This window comes from Myotis myotis, unplaced genomic scaffold (genome assembly GCF_014108235.1).
Source record: "Myotis myotis isolate mMyoMyo1 unplaced genomic scaffold, mMyoMyo1.p scaffold_m19_p_1, whole genome shotgun sequence".
NCBI classification, from domain to species: domain Eukaryota; kingdom Metazoa; phylum Chordata; class Mammalia; order Chiroptera; family Vespertilionidae; genus Myotis; species Myotis myotis.
This window is the reverse complement of record NW_023416313.1, coordinates 115,811,844-115,827,047: the sequence shown is the minus strand read 5'-3', so window position 1 is coordinate 115,827,047 and position 15,204 is coordinate 115,811,844. Positions and strand designations below refer to the sequence as shown.

Here is a 15,204-nt window from a genome sequence, read left to right as displayed (position 1 = left end):
TTGATATTTTATTGACTTCAGAGAGGAAGGGAGAGGGAGAGAGAGATCGAAACATCAACGATGAAAATCATCCATCAGTTGCCTCCTGCACGCCCTCCATTGGAGGTGGAGCTCAAAACCCTGGCATGTTACATTGACTGAAATCGAACCATGACCACCTGCCTCCTGGTTCATTGGTTGATTCTTTTTTTTTTTTCTTTTTTTTTTTAATTAAATCTTTATTGTTCAGATTATTACATTTGTTCCTCTTTTTCCCCCCCATAACTCCCCTCTTCCCAGTTCCCGCCCCACCCTCCGCCCTCACTCCCCTCCCACTGTCCTCATCCATAGGTGCACGATTTTTGTCCAGTCTCTTCCCGCATCTCCCACACCCCTTTCTCCCCCAAGAATAGTCAGTCCATTCCCTTTCTATGTCCCTGATTCTATTATAATCACCAGTTCATTCTGTTCATCAGATTATTTATTCACTTGATTCTTATATTCACTTGTTGATAGATGCATATTTGTTGTTCATAATTGTATCTTTACCTTTTTCTTCCTCTTCCTCTTCTTAAAGGATACCTTTCAGCATTTCATATAATGCTGGTTTGGTGGTGATGAACTCCTTTAGCTTTTCCTTATCTGTGAAGCTCTTTATCTGACCTTCAATTCTGAATGATAGCTTTGCTGGAGGAAGTAATCTTGGTTGTAGGTTCTTGGTATTCATCACTTTGAATATTTCTTGCCACTCCCTTCCATAGGTTGATTCTTAACCACTGAGATACGCCAGCCGAGCCAGGGCTCTTATTTTCCCTCAATCCCTCCATTCCTCCATGCTCCTCTCCCCCCACCGCCCTGGCCCCACTCCAATCATAAGTCAGTCACTAGTCTTGATAACAGGGCCACTTTCCTGCAGGGAACCCAGTCAATCTGATGCTGGTGGGACATGGCCAGTAAGCCTAGCCACACCCAATCAGAGACTTCCCAGCGTGTTAAGAAATTATCAGAAAAGACTCTTTCTTGCTGAGGTTGTTAAGAAGGAGGTGCACTGGGGCGATTAGCAATGAGTCTATCAGCTACCAACAATATAAAAAATTGACTCAAATAAACAGGGGCAGAGTTGAAAGCTAGAGGACTTAGAGCCCTGAAAACATCATTTAAGCTCCTATGCCTGATGCAAGCTGCACACCTAGACTGCCCAGGCACTTGAGCTAATTTTTTTTCTTTTTTCTTAAGCCAGTTTGAGCTAAGTTCTATTACCTGCAACTGAAGAAGTCCATGAATATACATTCACTTATGTATCCAGTAATTTTTTAAATTATTCACTGAGTGCCTGCTAGGCAGACACTGGGAACAGAGAAATGGTTAAACTGTGTGTCTGTCCTCAAGGAGCCTGCATTCTAATGGGAAAGGTGGACGTGCACATGCAACACTGCAGCCCATGTACTGTACTACTTCACATGCAGTGAGAGCCACATGGAGGCACCTTAGATACTTGGTAATCCCAAAACTGAGCCCTGAAATTGACCCGAAGCTACCAGGTAGAGGGGAAAGGCCATTCCAGGCAGAGGGAGAAACCCCTGCAAGGGCACTGAGATAGGAAACAGCATGGCAAGCTGGAGGAATTGCAAGCACTTCAGAATTGGCTGACATGAATTGCAAGGTGCTGACCACAGGATGGGGAGAAGCTAAAAGGAAGTCAGGGGCCAGAGAGAAAGTTTTGTTTGGACTTGGGAGGTGATAAGGAAGAGTCTGAAGTAGAGGGGTAACATTATTGCTATAGGTAGGCTCAATCTTGATTAACTGATTAATAAGTAACATTAACTTTGTTGAGGAGGTTTAAATTTCAAAGGAAGATATGTAAAGGGGCATTAATTTACTCAAAATAATGAGTTGATGGTGGACTTTGAGGAATTAAAGAATTTTTTTTGAGATTGTACCCTCTTGAAGCTGCTCAAAACACTCCACTCCACCTGTGTGTAGACCTACTACTGGTCCTGGATGTAGAATCTTTGCAGGGGTCAGCAAAGATCCAGATAGAAAATATTTTAAGTTTTGTAGGCTATCCAGTATCCTGTGTGGCAGGAGAGCTGTTGTAGGTAATGTATGACGGGATGAAAGAGCTCTGTTCCAACAGAACTTTCTGGACACTCATATCTGAATTGCATATAATTTTCATGAATCACATGATTTTTTCCAACCATTAGAAATGTAAAACCCATTCTTAGCTATGGCTATACAAAAACAAGCAACAAAAGATTTGGCCCACGGGCCATAGTTTTAGAAACTGGTTTAGCATCACTGCACAAAGATACCCAAGTAGCAGCAAAAGTGGGAAACAATGGGGAACTGATACATTAACTATGACCAATCTAGATAATGAAATAGCATACAGCTTTTCAAAAGAAGGCATACTAACATGGAAATAAGTCCATGACATATTGTGAGTGAACAACCATACAAATATAATATGACCTCATTTCTGTATTAACAAAATGTCTTATGGTCTCAGATCTAGTCACCTAGTCTCTCTCCATCTCTCTATCATTGCAGGCCCTTCCTTCTCCAGCACTTCCTTGCATCTGCTAGGCTCTCTCTTCAACTCTCTATTATTTTTTCCCCTGAGATGATTTTATCCACTCAAATGACTTTAAATATAATTTATATACTGGCAACTCCTGAATTTACTTCTTCAGTCTGCACCTTTCATCTGAATTCCAAACTTAAACTGCTTCCTAATGTCTGTATAGGCATCTCCCTCTTCCCATGTCCCTCTTCAAACTCTTGATTTCTCCCCCAAACTTGTTCCTCCCCAGCCCTTTACGCTTGGTAAAGGCACCACTCTCCACCCTCTGCTCAAGCCAGAAACCTGAGCTTCTCTCCTCTCCACAGTCTATCACAAAGAACAAGCATCCTATCTAATAAAAGAGAAACATGGTAATTAGCCGTACTTCTGCTATCCTTCCCATTGGCTAATCAGGGCGATATGCAAATTAACTGCCAGACAAGATGGCGGCTGGCAGCCAGGCAGCTTGAAGCGAACATGAGGCTTGCTTGCTTCAGTGACGGAGGAAGCCAACGTTCCCCGCCTGCCTTGCCGGCCTCTGAGCTTGCAGTTTGAAACATTGTTACAAATATAGAAGCTAAACAAAACCCCAGAAACCTTCTTTCAGCCAGCCGGGATCTCAGAGCTGGAGTTGAAACAGTGTTTCGATTATAGAACCCAAACAAACCAGATACCTGCTTTCAGCAGCGGAGGCCTAAGAGCTGGAACCAAGTCTCAGAGCCAAAGCTGTCCCAGAATAAAAAAAAAGAAAAAAGAAAAAAAGGAGCGGTTGGGAGCTTCAATCACCCGCCAGCCTGAAAACAGCCCTCAGCCCCTCACCCAGACTGGCCAGGCACCCCAGTGGGGACCCCCCACCCTGAAGGGTGTATGACCAGCTGCAAACAGCCAACATCCCCTCACCCAGGCTGGCCAGGCACCCCAGTGGGGACCCCCACCCTGAAGGGTGTGTGACCAGCTGCAAACAGCCATCATCCCCTCATCCAGGCTGGCCAGGCACCCAATCGGGACCCCCACCCTGATCCAGGACACCCTTCAGGGCAAACCAGCCAGCCCCCACCCGTGCACCAGGCCTCTATCCTATATAGTAAAAGGGTAATATGCCTCCCAGCACCGGGATAAGCGGAGCCACGAGGCCTCCTGGCACCAGGATCAGCGTGACAGGGGGCAGCGCCCAAACCCCCTGATCACCCTACTCTGTGCCTGATAGGGGGGAGCTCCCCAACCCCCTGATCGCCCTGCAGCTCTGTGTGTGGCAGGGGGCGGGGCCACAACCTACCTGTCCGCCCTGCTCTGTTCGTGACAGGGGAAGGTGCCCCAACCCCCTGATTGGCCCTGCTCTGTGCCTGATAGGGGGGAGCTCCCCAACTCCCTGATTGCCCTGCGGCTCTGTGTGTGACAGGGTGCGGAGCCCCAACCCCCTGATCGGCCCTGCTCTGTGTGTGACAGGGTGTGGCGCCCTAACCACCACCCCCCCCCAATGGGCCCTGCTCTGTGTGTGATGGGGTAGAGCCATAACCTTCCCATCGGCCCTGCTCTGAGTGTGACAGTGGCGGCGCCCCAACTCCCTGATCGGCCCTGCTTCGTGGATGATAGAGGGTGGTGCCCCAACCCCCCACCCCCACGGGCCCTGCTCTGTGTGTGACGGGGTAGAGCCATAACCTCCCCATCGGCCCTGCCCTGAGTGTGACAGGTTGTGGCGCCCCAACCCCCTGATCTGCCCTGCTCTGTGTGTGACAGGGGGCGGTGCCCCAACTCCCCTATCGGCCCTACTCTGTGAGTGACAGGGGGGAGCTCCTCAACCCCCTGATCGGCCCTGCTCTGTGCGTGACGTGGGGGAGCTCCCCAACCCCCTGGTGGGCCCAGCTCTGTGCGTGACAGGGGGGAGCTCCCCAACCCCCTGATGGACCCTGCTCTGTGGGTGATAGAGGGCGGTGCCCCAACCCCCCTGATGGGCCCTGCTCTGTGAGTGACAGGGGGCAGCGTCCCAACCCCCTGATTGGCCTTGCTCTGTGAGTGACAGGGGGCAGCGCCCCAACCCCCTGATTGGCCTTGCTCTGTGAGTGACAGGGGGCAGCGCCCCAACCCCCTGATTGGCCTTGCTCTGTGCGTGACAGGGGGTGGTGCCCCAACCTTCCCATCGACCCTGCCTTGAGTGTGACAGGGGGCAGCACCCCAACCCCCCAATCGGCCCCACCCTGAAGGTGACTGAGGGTGGCATCACAACCTCCCAATCCGCCCTGCTCTGTGCATGACAGGGGGCGGCGCCCCAACTCCCCATTCAACCCTTCTCTGAGCCCGACCAGGGGCTGCACCTAGGGACTGGGCCTGCCCTCTGCCACCCGGGAGCAGGCCTAAGCCAGCAGGTCGTTATCTCCCGAGGGGTCCCAGACTGCGAGAGGGCAAAGGCCGGGCTGAGGGACCGCCCCTCCCCCCGAGTGCACAAATTTTTGTGCACCGGGCCTCTAGTCCTATCTAATAAAAGAGAAACGTGATAATTAGCCGTAACTTCGCTACCCTTCCCATTGGCAAATCAGGGCGATATGCAAAGTAACTGCCAACCAAGATGGCGGCCGGCAGACAGGCAGCTGACGCAAACATGGAGGCTTGCTTGCTGCAGTGACGGAGGAAGCCAGGTTCCCCACCTGCCTGCTGGGCTCTGAGCTGCTCTCTAAGAAACATTGTTACAAATATAGAGGCTAAACAAATCCCCAGAAACCTGCTTTCAGTCAGCTGGGATCTCAGAGCTGGAGTCACAACAAAGTTTCAAATACAGAAGGTAAACGAAGTCCAGATACCTGCTTTCAGCAGCCGAGGTCTCAGAGCTGGAGCCGAGCCTCAGAGCTAAAGACGGCTCTCAGCTCCAATGACAGCCATAGAAGGTAAATAAAATCCGAGAATAAAAAAGAAAAAAGAAATAAAAGAGAGGTTGGGAGCTTCAGTCACCCGCCAGCCTGAAAATGGCCCTCAGCCCCTCACCCAGGCTGGCCAGGCACCCCAGTGGGGACCCCCACCCTGAAGGGTGTGTGACCAGCTGCAAACAGCCATCATCCCCTCATCCAGGCTGGCCAGGCACCCAAGCGGGACCCCCACCCTCATCCAGGACGCCCCTCAGGGCAAACCAGCTGGCCCCACCCATGCACCAGGCCTCTATCCTATATAGTAAAATGGTAATATGCCTCCCAGCACCAGGATCAGTGGAGCCGCGAGGCCTCCCGGCCTGGGATTAGCAGAGCCATGAGGCCTCCCGAACCCGGGATCAGCGGAGCTTCGGGGCCTCCTGGCACTGGAATCAGCTGAGCAGCAAGGCCTCACTGCCCCGGTGTCAAGTGGACCCGCGAGGCCTCCCAGCACTGGGATCAGCGGAGCCGCAAGGCCTCCCAGCACCGGGATCAGCAAAGCCATGAAGCCTCCCGGCACCGGGATCAGTGGAGCTGCGAGGCCTCCCAGCCTGGGATAAGTGGAGCCATGAGGCCTCCTGAACCCAGGATCAGCGGAGCTGCGAGGCCTCCTGGCACCGGAATCAGCTGAGCAGCGAGGCCTCACTGCCCTGGTGTCAAGCGGAGCCGCGAGGCCTCCCAGCACTGGGATCAGCGGAGCCGCAAGGCCTCCTGGCCCCTGGAGCAGCGTAACAGGGGGCAGCGCCCAAACCCCCTGATCGCCCTGCGGCTCTATGTGTGACAGAGGCCGGGTCACAACCTCCCTATCCACCCTGCTCTGTTCCTGACAGGGGAAGGCGCCCCAACCCCCTGATCGGCCCTGCTCTGTGCCTAATAGGGGGGAGCTCCCCAACCCCCTGATTGGCCCTGCTCTGTGACAGGGTGGAGCCGCAACCTCCCCATCGGCCCTGCCTTGAGTGTGACAAGGGGTGGCGCCCCAACCCCCCAATCAGCCCTACCCTGAGTGTGACTTAGGGTGGCATCGCAACTTCCTGATCCGCCCTGCTCTGTGCATGGCAGGGGGGTCTCGCCAAACCCCTGATCGGCCCTGCTCTGTGGGTGACAGGGTACGGAGCCCCAACCCCCCTGATGGGCCCAGCTCTGTGAGTGATAGGGGGCAGCACCCCAACCCCCTGATCGGCCGGCTCTGTATGTGACAGGGGTGGCACCACAACCCCCTGATCGGCCCTGCTCTGTGCATGACAGGGGGTGGCACCGCAACCTCCCCATCGACCCTGCCTTGAGTGTGACAGGGGGCAGCACCCCAACCCCCCAATCGGCCCCACCCTGAAGGTGACTGAGGGTGGCATCACAACCTCCTGATCCGCCCTGCTCTGTGCGTGACAGGGGGCGGTGCCCCAACTCCCCAATCGGCCCTGCTCTGAGCCCGACCAGGGGCTGTGGGGCAGGCACCTAGGGACTGGGCCTGCCCTCTGCCACCCGGGAGGGGGCCTAAGCCAGCAGGTCGTTATCTCCCGAGGGGTCCCAGACTTTGAGAGGGCACAATTGGGGCTGAGGGATATCCCCCCCCCCCCGCCAGTGCACAAATTTTTGTGCACCAGGCCTTTAGTTTTATATATATATATATATATATATATATATATATATATATATATATACACACACACACACACACACACACACACACACACACTCTAGAGGCCCAGTGCACGAATTCGTGCACAGGTGGGGTCCCTCAGCAATAATTTTTCTATGGCTGTAATTCTTGATTAACAGTTATTTGACGTTCAGCACACGTCATAGCAAGTGATCGAACTTCAGGTGTCCCAGGCAAACTCTTGAGGAGACAATTTGCATATTAGCCTTTTATTATGTAGGAGAGATAGATAGATAGATAGATAGATAGATAGATAGATAGATAGATAGATGATAGATAGATAGATAGATAGATAGATATAGATATAGATCTATATAGATATATATAGATATATAGATATATATACACACACATACACATACATACATACATATATATCTTAGGGGTCTGCAAACTACAGCAGCTTGAGTACCAAATCTAACCTACCATCTGCTTTTATTCAGCTCACCAGTTAAGAAAGGTTTTCCCTTTTTAAATGGCTGGGAGAAATCAAAAGAAAAAGATTATTTTGTGATACAAGGAAATCATATGAAATTCAAATTTCAGTGTCTATAAATAAAGTTTCATTGGCACACAGCCACACTTCATTCATTTGCGCATTGTCTGTGGCTACTTGTACACTACAACAGCAGAACAAGTAATAGCAATGCCTCAAATATTTACTTTCTGCCCCTTTGCAGAAAAGGTTTGCTGGCGTGATATATATTTATCTCTTCCACCTCTGCTTCTCTCTCCAGTCTGCCAAATCACCATCAACTCTTGCCTGCATAACCACAGAAGTCTGTTCACCAGTCTCCCCACTTTCTCCCTTGCCCCCCACCCAGTTCTATACTCCAATCTATAATCTATACTCTATACAGCAGCCAGAAGAACTGCTATGAAAACCCAAATTGCAGCCCTAACTCGTTTGGCTCAGTGGATAGAGCATCGGCCTGCGGACTGAAGGGTCCCAGGTTCGATTCCGGTCAAGGGCATATACCTTGGTTGCGGGCACATCCTCAGTAGGGAGTGTGCAGGAGGCAGCTGAATTGATGTTTCTCTCTCATCAATGTTTCTAACTCTCTATCCCTCTCCCTTTCTCTCTGTAAAAAATCAATAAAATATATTTTTTTAAAAAAGAAAACCCAAATTGCATCATATCATCACTTTTAATATTTCAATATTTTATCCCAGGACTGTTCCTCTTACTTGGAATAACATCCCAGCTCCTGCATGGCACTACCTGGCTGGGCCTCATCCCCCCAGACTGGCCACCCCACACAGTGGGCCTTGCAGTTCCCTTTCAGCTCTCTCTATCCTGAGATTCATCTTGGCAGAAAAGTTGGATCAGAAGTCCGTCACTCTAAGGTAGTCCCTGTTACTCATTGCCCAGTTTGTTTTCTTCTTGTCATACTGGAAGTTTCTGAGCAGGAAATGCATCTGCTTTATTTACTATTGTATTCTTAATTCTAGCAAAGGCTTGGCAATAATAAGAGGTCAGTGCATTATTCAGTGAATGAATGAATGAGTGTTTAGGTGGACAGAGGGATGGATGGGTGGATGGATGGATGGATGGATGGATGGATGTTTAGATATGGGAAAAGGGTCTAGAACCTTGATAGGGAACCCAACCTGGGGCGAGCGAGTCTACAGCTATTTTCTAGTTGATACACTTCTGTAACTTTGACAATGAGTATGTAATTATTTTACACTTAACAAAAGAAAAGAGCAACATCAAAGAGTTATGTAGATTTTAGACCAGGCGCAATGACTCACAGCTAGGTTTGAGTGAACCCACTGTGTCTCTAGGTTTTCATCTCCTCAACCCTCAAAAGAGGGTCCGTGCTGCGACCACATGATGGGCTGGCCTAGCCACAAGGGGCTTCATGGAAGAAGTGAGCTTTGGTATTTCAGAAGATGGCTTTCAGAGTAGAGGTTCAAATCCAGACTCATTACTTCCTAGTCATGTGACTTTGGAACCCATCCTCTCTAAACCCCAGTTTGCTCATTTGTAAAATAGGAATTATAAACTCTACCATCTTAGGATGATTGTAGGACTGAATTGAGCAGAATTATCTAAACTTACCGAATTAGTATAGGTGCTCTATGAATGGGAAGAGGCTTGGGGAGGGGGCAGGCTCCAGAGTTCCCTGGGAACAGCTCCATGTTGACCTTCTCTTTTTCTGATAATCTGAGTCAGTTCAGAACTGCTCCAAGCCCCATGATCCCACCCAAGAGAAGAAATCAATTCTTCCTCTCAAAGTGATTTCTGTGTGAGTCAGGGCAGCAGTGTGTCATCAGGACCAACCCAGCAGAGTGTCAGCAAGGTTTTCTTGGCATCCTCCACCTACTTCCCTCCTGGCTTTAGGAACAACAAAGAAGAGAGGAGACTAGGATACAGAAGAGCCCTTGGCCTTTCCAAGCCACACTGTCCCCACCCAGAATCCTCTCCACACTGAAATCAGGGAATCAGAATGGGAGGAGGCAAGACCAGAGAGAACCCAGCCCATCTCTGTGGGTCTGAGAGCATGGTGAGACTTTTACTGCAGCAGCTGGTTTGCCTTTCACACCCTCTTCTGGCTAGGATAGTGATTTTCAACCAGTATGCTACAAGAATTTTTTAAACATGTAATACCTCATTATTTAGTCAGAGGCACTGACCTCTTTTCCCTTAGATTGTCAAGTAAACAATGACAACAACCAATACAACAATAGTTAACAAGTGAGAATGAATAAAAATTATACCAATTTTTTTGTCAGATTGGCAAAAAATTATATATCTTGGTGTGCCACAGAATTTTAGTAATTACTTTATGTGTGTGATGAGATGAAAAAGGTTGAAAATCACTTGGCTAGGGGGCCACCCCAACACGAGTTTGCATCTTCTAGGGCTCAGCATCACTTGAAAAGGCAGCGTGACACTATCTCAGAACTTGAAGTGTGTGCAGAAGCCATGCACACACATGGATGCACACATATTTGCATGCACGCACGTGCATACACACACACACACACACACACACACACACACACACACACATCATTGGAGGTACAGAACCCTGAGTAAAGTAAAGCTACACTGAACTCAGAAGAGGTCTGGCCAGAAGAAGGAATGGGAACAAGGGGAATGGAGAGAGAAAGGAAAGAGATGAGGGACTGCAAGATCAGATTAGAGTAGAGCTCCTGGTAGGCTGCAGCATACATGCCTCCATTCAACCTCTGTTGAATCCTGCTAGGTGCCCACCTTCATGTGCCTGGAAATCCCAACCCTTCCATAAGACTTTCCACACTTCACTCAAGGAAGAACCCGTTTTCTCCAGATGTGCTCTGTCTTAATGCCTCCCTGCTTCTAAATTCTTTAAATTTCTATCCTGAAAGAAGCTCATCCTAGTAGAACAACTCTGCTGACCCCTGTTCACTTAAGCATTAGCCCCTCTTGCTCTCCAAGGATTCCCCCTCAGGAGTGTAGCTGGCTCCTCCAATCCTCAGAGCTTGAAGGCCTCTTGGAATTCACTGGTTCAGTGCCCACCTCCATGCCCATTGCACAGATAAGAAACTGAGCCCAGAGAAGGAGGGCAGGCTGAGTCATCAGTCACCATTAGAAGTGACTAAGAGCTCTCAAGTGTCCCCAGGACTTGATTCCTTATCTGTTAAAATGACTTAACAGGCTGCCTTGTCTGCCTCAGGGTACAGCTTGGGCTCAGACACAGGCAGGCCTGCATTCAAATTCTGACTCAGACTTGTTAGACACATGACTTAACCTCTTTGAGAAACAATTCCACATCTCTAAAATAGGGTAACAATCCTTACTCCACAGCTATCTATATATATAAAAGCTTAAGCGACCAAACAATTGAATGGCCAAACAACCAGTCAACCGGTTGCTATGACGTGCACTGACCACCAGGAGGCATACGCTCAACATAGGAGCTGCCCGCTGGTGGTCAATGCGCTCCCATAGCCCGCAGCCCGCCAACCTCCTGCGGCCCCTTCCCCTGGCCAGCCCCTCACCCCCTCCATCGGTACTGATCACTGGCCAGGCCAAGGGACCCACCCATGCACGAGATCGTGCACCGGGCCTCCAGTTATGAGAATAAAATAAGGCGATATACAGAAAAGACTTAGGAAAGTACCTAGCACCCAAACAGTGGTAACAATTATTACTATTATTGTTATCACTGCCATAGTCATGGGGACAAGGCCTCCTGGGCCCCGCTGCACTGAGCCTCCTCTTTCCCTCCCACCCTACATTCCCCAGCCAATACTCCTCTCTGTCGAGCTATATACCAGGTCCTTGGGACCATTACTCCTCCTATGACCCCTTTCCACCTAGAACCCCCACCAGCACCACAGCTCCAAAGCAGAAAATGCACAATTCAGCTACATCTCTGTGTCTGGTTCACCCCTATCAGTCCTCTCCCCTTTCCTCCTTCCAGAAGCTAGGTCAAGCACCACACATCATAGGCTCCAGCCCCTATTGCCCCTGCTGCTGCCATGTCCCCCAATATAGGGCCTCTCCCCCAAGCACATTTTCAGTGTCTCCCCTGAGGAGTTCCAGTTCCTCAGAGCCTGTGCTGACTTAAGGGTGACCTGGGAGCCCTGCCTCCCTGAGAATGTATCTTTCCCTGTAGCTCCAAGGCTCCCAACAAAAAATGCTTCTCATCCCCACTCCCAGCAGATTTCCCTCCAACATAGTCTCCCTAGGCCTCAGGAAGGCCGCAAGGCATAAGGAGGGGTGGAGGAGACGGAGTACTGGTCAGAACCAGAGGGTATAGAAGTGTCTCCTGGAGGTATGGGTATGCTAATGATACCCTACCTCATAGGCTGTTATGATGATTAAATGAAATGATATTTATTGGGCATACAGCACAGCTCCACCCCCAAAACCTGAAAATCCAATGTTCTTATCTGGAACCTCATATTGCAGGTGAGGCAGACTGGGGATGGCAAGTGAGGGAGGGTTGCATAATAGCCCTCTTCCAGATGTTTTTGTTCCATTCTGAGCTAACAGGTCTAGGCTATTCCTTCCCTCTTTTGCTGGTGGACCTCCCTGTCACTCCTGCCCTGGTGGGGTGTGGGAAAGGAATAGCAATGAGAAGTTGCCACCCACTCAGAGGACAAGCACATGGGCAGTAACATCATCCTGCCCGCCTTTTCTCTCTTTCGCCTGACCCCATGACTCAGGGTCACAGGCTCAGGCCCTGTGTAGTCATAAACTTGGAGGCTGCTTGGACTTAAGTCATTTTCTTCACCCAGCCCAAACCATGTCAGCAACAGGCCAGCAACAGGCCAGGTGCCTGTGCCACAACACTTTCTAGGAGTCTCTCTAGGTCAGGGGTCCTCAAACTTTTTAAACAGGGGGCCAGTTCACTGTCCCTCAGACCGTTGGAGGGCCGGACTATAGTTTAAAAAAAAACTATGAACAAATTCTTATGCACACTGCACATATCTTATTTTGAAGTAAAAAAACAAAACGGGAACAAATACAATATTTGAATTTGCATGTGGCCCGCGGGCCATAGTTTGAGGACTCCTGCTCTAGGTGCTATGGAGTCCCAACTCATGGCTCTATGATCACATTGTGTCTCTGACCCCAACCAGTAATGTCCAGGTCATTGCAAAACCCAAATCCTGCTCCAAAGAATGAAGATGTGACTCTGTAGAAGACCGAAGTTTAAGGATAGGAGAATTCCCACAGGAAGACTCAGAAGTCAACTTCACCAGTAATGAGGACACAGCCTCCTCAAAACAGACAACACTTCTCTAACTGTCCTTTCCACAGTCATTCAAGCACACAGATGCCAGGCATCTGAGCATCCCAGACATCCAGCACCTGCTCCATTAGATGCAGAGGACCAGGGACAGGAAGGAAAGCAGTCCTCAAGTATGGCACCCTTCTCATCGCATTGACACAGGCTGCTCACCTCTAACAAGCTGGATGTCTGATTTCTTGTTACACAGGAATCTGAAGTAAATTGGAAAGCTCAGAGCAGGCAGGCAGGAGAAACTACCAATGAGGTCATTGAAGAGAGAAAAGAATTCCAAAGATCAGTCATGGGACCAATAAAAGCATCGCTGAACACTGAACAAAAAGATCACTCCAAGAGTCCCTGTGTCTTATGACTCCTGAGTGCAAACACTAATGCTCCCAGTGCTGACCTGAAGTCATGAAGAAAAATGGGTGTCCTGATGTCAGATTGTGCTGTACATCATGTGGGGAGAAAGATTTCCATGCTCAACAGTTAACAGAAGTGGTAGTGCTTAAACTCGGAAACTTCAGATGTCAGGGAAATGTACTCACCCAAAATAGTTCACTCAGACTCCACAACCCCACGGCCCCTCACCCTTCCCTGCCACTGAGATCAGACTGACCCATCCCACATGTTTAAACTTCAATGTCAAGTTTAGACTTCAATTTCCCTCCGCCTCCAAAAGCACCCAAACTATAAGGAGGGCGGCACAGCATCAGATTTCCTAGGAATTTCTGGGAGGCCAGGAGGGATTAGCCAGGAACTGAACTAAATAAAGAACTCTCTTGAAGACGGGGCGCTTCATTAAACTCACTGCTCAAGATGCCTGCAAGGAGAGGACCCAGGGCCTTAAATAAATTACAAAATCAGACTCATCTACAATTATCCATATCCCATTTTAAGGTAGTTTTTCTCAATTAAGTCAATCACCACCACCTCCCCGCCCCCCTCAATTTTTTGCTTTACTATTTGCTTGACGTTTTCTTTTAATAACAGACCCGTCACCCACCACACATTTATTAGGACAGGTTGCCCTTTGAAATAAATCCTCTTTTCTTGCAGTTCACTACCTTAGGCCCCCAAACCTGTCAATTCCCTGGCTGAACAGCAAGTGAGGGTCTTGGGACCTGGAATTCAATCCCCACCCCTCTAGTTTTCCCCTGCCCTGGTCCCTACCTTCTCTCCCCCTCCACCCAACCTCACCCACCACCTCCCTGAGACTTCCCAAGCCCAAACCACCCCACCCCTGTGCTTTCCTGTTCTTTGGTGTCTTTCTGTCTCTTCCCTCCCCCAATACCTACCTATTCACCCCTTCACCCAGGCCAGCTGCCCCTACCTGTTCTCAGAATCTGTCCCCCTCAGGCCCACTGCCGCCTGAATGGAAGTTCTCCCATCATCCATTCCTTCATCCTTCCAGCTCACACAGGGTGGACCCTAAGCACTCCCCTTCCCGCCCAGGCAGCTCCCCTCCTCAAACTCTGCTCAGGAAGTTTTCCTCCGCAGGGCGCAGGAGACCGCTGCCCTCCTGGCTCCAGCCAGCTGGTGAAGCTTTTCGGTCACCAACACAGTGACAGATCTGCCTGCTGCCCCGTGCACACCCGGGACCTCCGCAGTCAGGACCACCCACCACCCTCCTCCAGCGGCGGCGGCGGGGTGAGGGCAGGTCGCACAGGGCCCCAGCCCCCGGGGCCAGAGGGAGGGGGAGGCCAGGTGGAGGCCGGGTTGGGTTCGAGCCGCCCCAGCGGCCCCGGGGTCCGGGGGTCGGGGATGACGCTGGTTCCCTGGTTCCCGTGCTCGCCGCGCGAAGGCCAGCCCGGGACCGGCGAGAAGGCCGGTGGAAGCGCCCTGAGAGCGGGACGCCCCACCGGCCGCTCCAGCGGCCCCGCAGCAGGCTCAGGCCGCAGACAAAGGCCGCCGTGTCCGCGCCACGCAAGCACTCACCGCGCCGCGCCGCGCCCACTCCCGGGATCCCGGGCTCAGCGGAGCTGGAGCTGCGGATCGCCGCCACCGGAGGCCGGACCGAATGGGAGTCGGGGGGCGGCCCGGGAGCCCGAGGGGCGGGGCGGGCTGGAGGAAGCCGGGGGCCCGGAAAGGCGGCGGGTGCGCCCAGAGGCCGGATTGGCCCCGTGGCGGGGGTTTGGAGCAAAGGCCTGAGCCCGCCCGCTGGGCAGGGCGCCGGGTTTGGACCCCGCCCCTCGGCCCAGCCCAGACCACGTGGGGAGACCGGTCGCCGTGGGAAGGGGGGCAGGTCTAATCTCTGCCCCTCCCCCCGTCAAATCCCCCCCCCCCCCCCCCCCCCGCCCACACTCCCAGGGTACAACGTTTATTTTCTGTGAGGGGGACAGGTGACTAGTCACTGAACCCCCTTTCTACCCC

General features: G+C 51.2%; 1 protein-coding gene across 3 annotated transcripts in view; it reads right to left on the bottom strand.

The window, feature by feature from the left end:
- Positions 1-14,974, bottom strand: part of CD276 (CD276 molecule) — a 54,065-nt gene extending 39,091 nt beyond the window's left edge. For 2 of the 3 annotated variants that reach the window (XM_036348509.1, XM_036348512.1), the window contains exon 1: positions 14,770-14,974. The gene's annotated coding sequence lies outside the window, so the exon portion shown is untranslated. The remainder of the gene's footprint in view (positions 1-14,769) is intronic. The other variant, XM_036348505.1, reaches the window with a different exon arrangement.
- Positions 14,975-15,204: the final 230 nt, after the last annotated feature.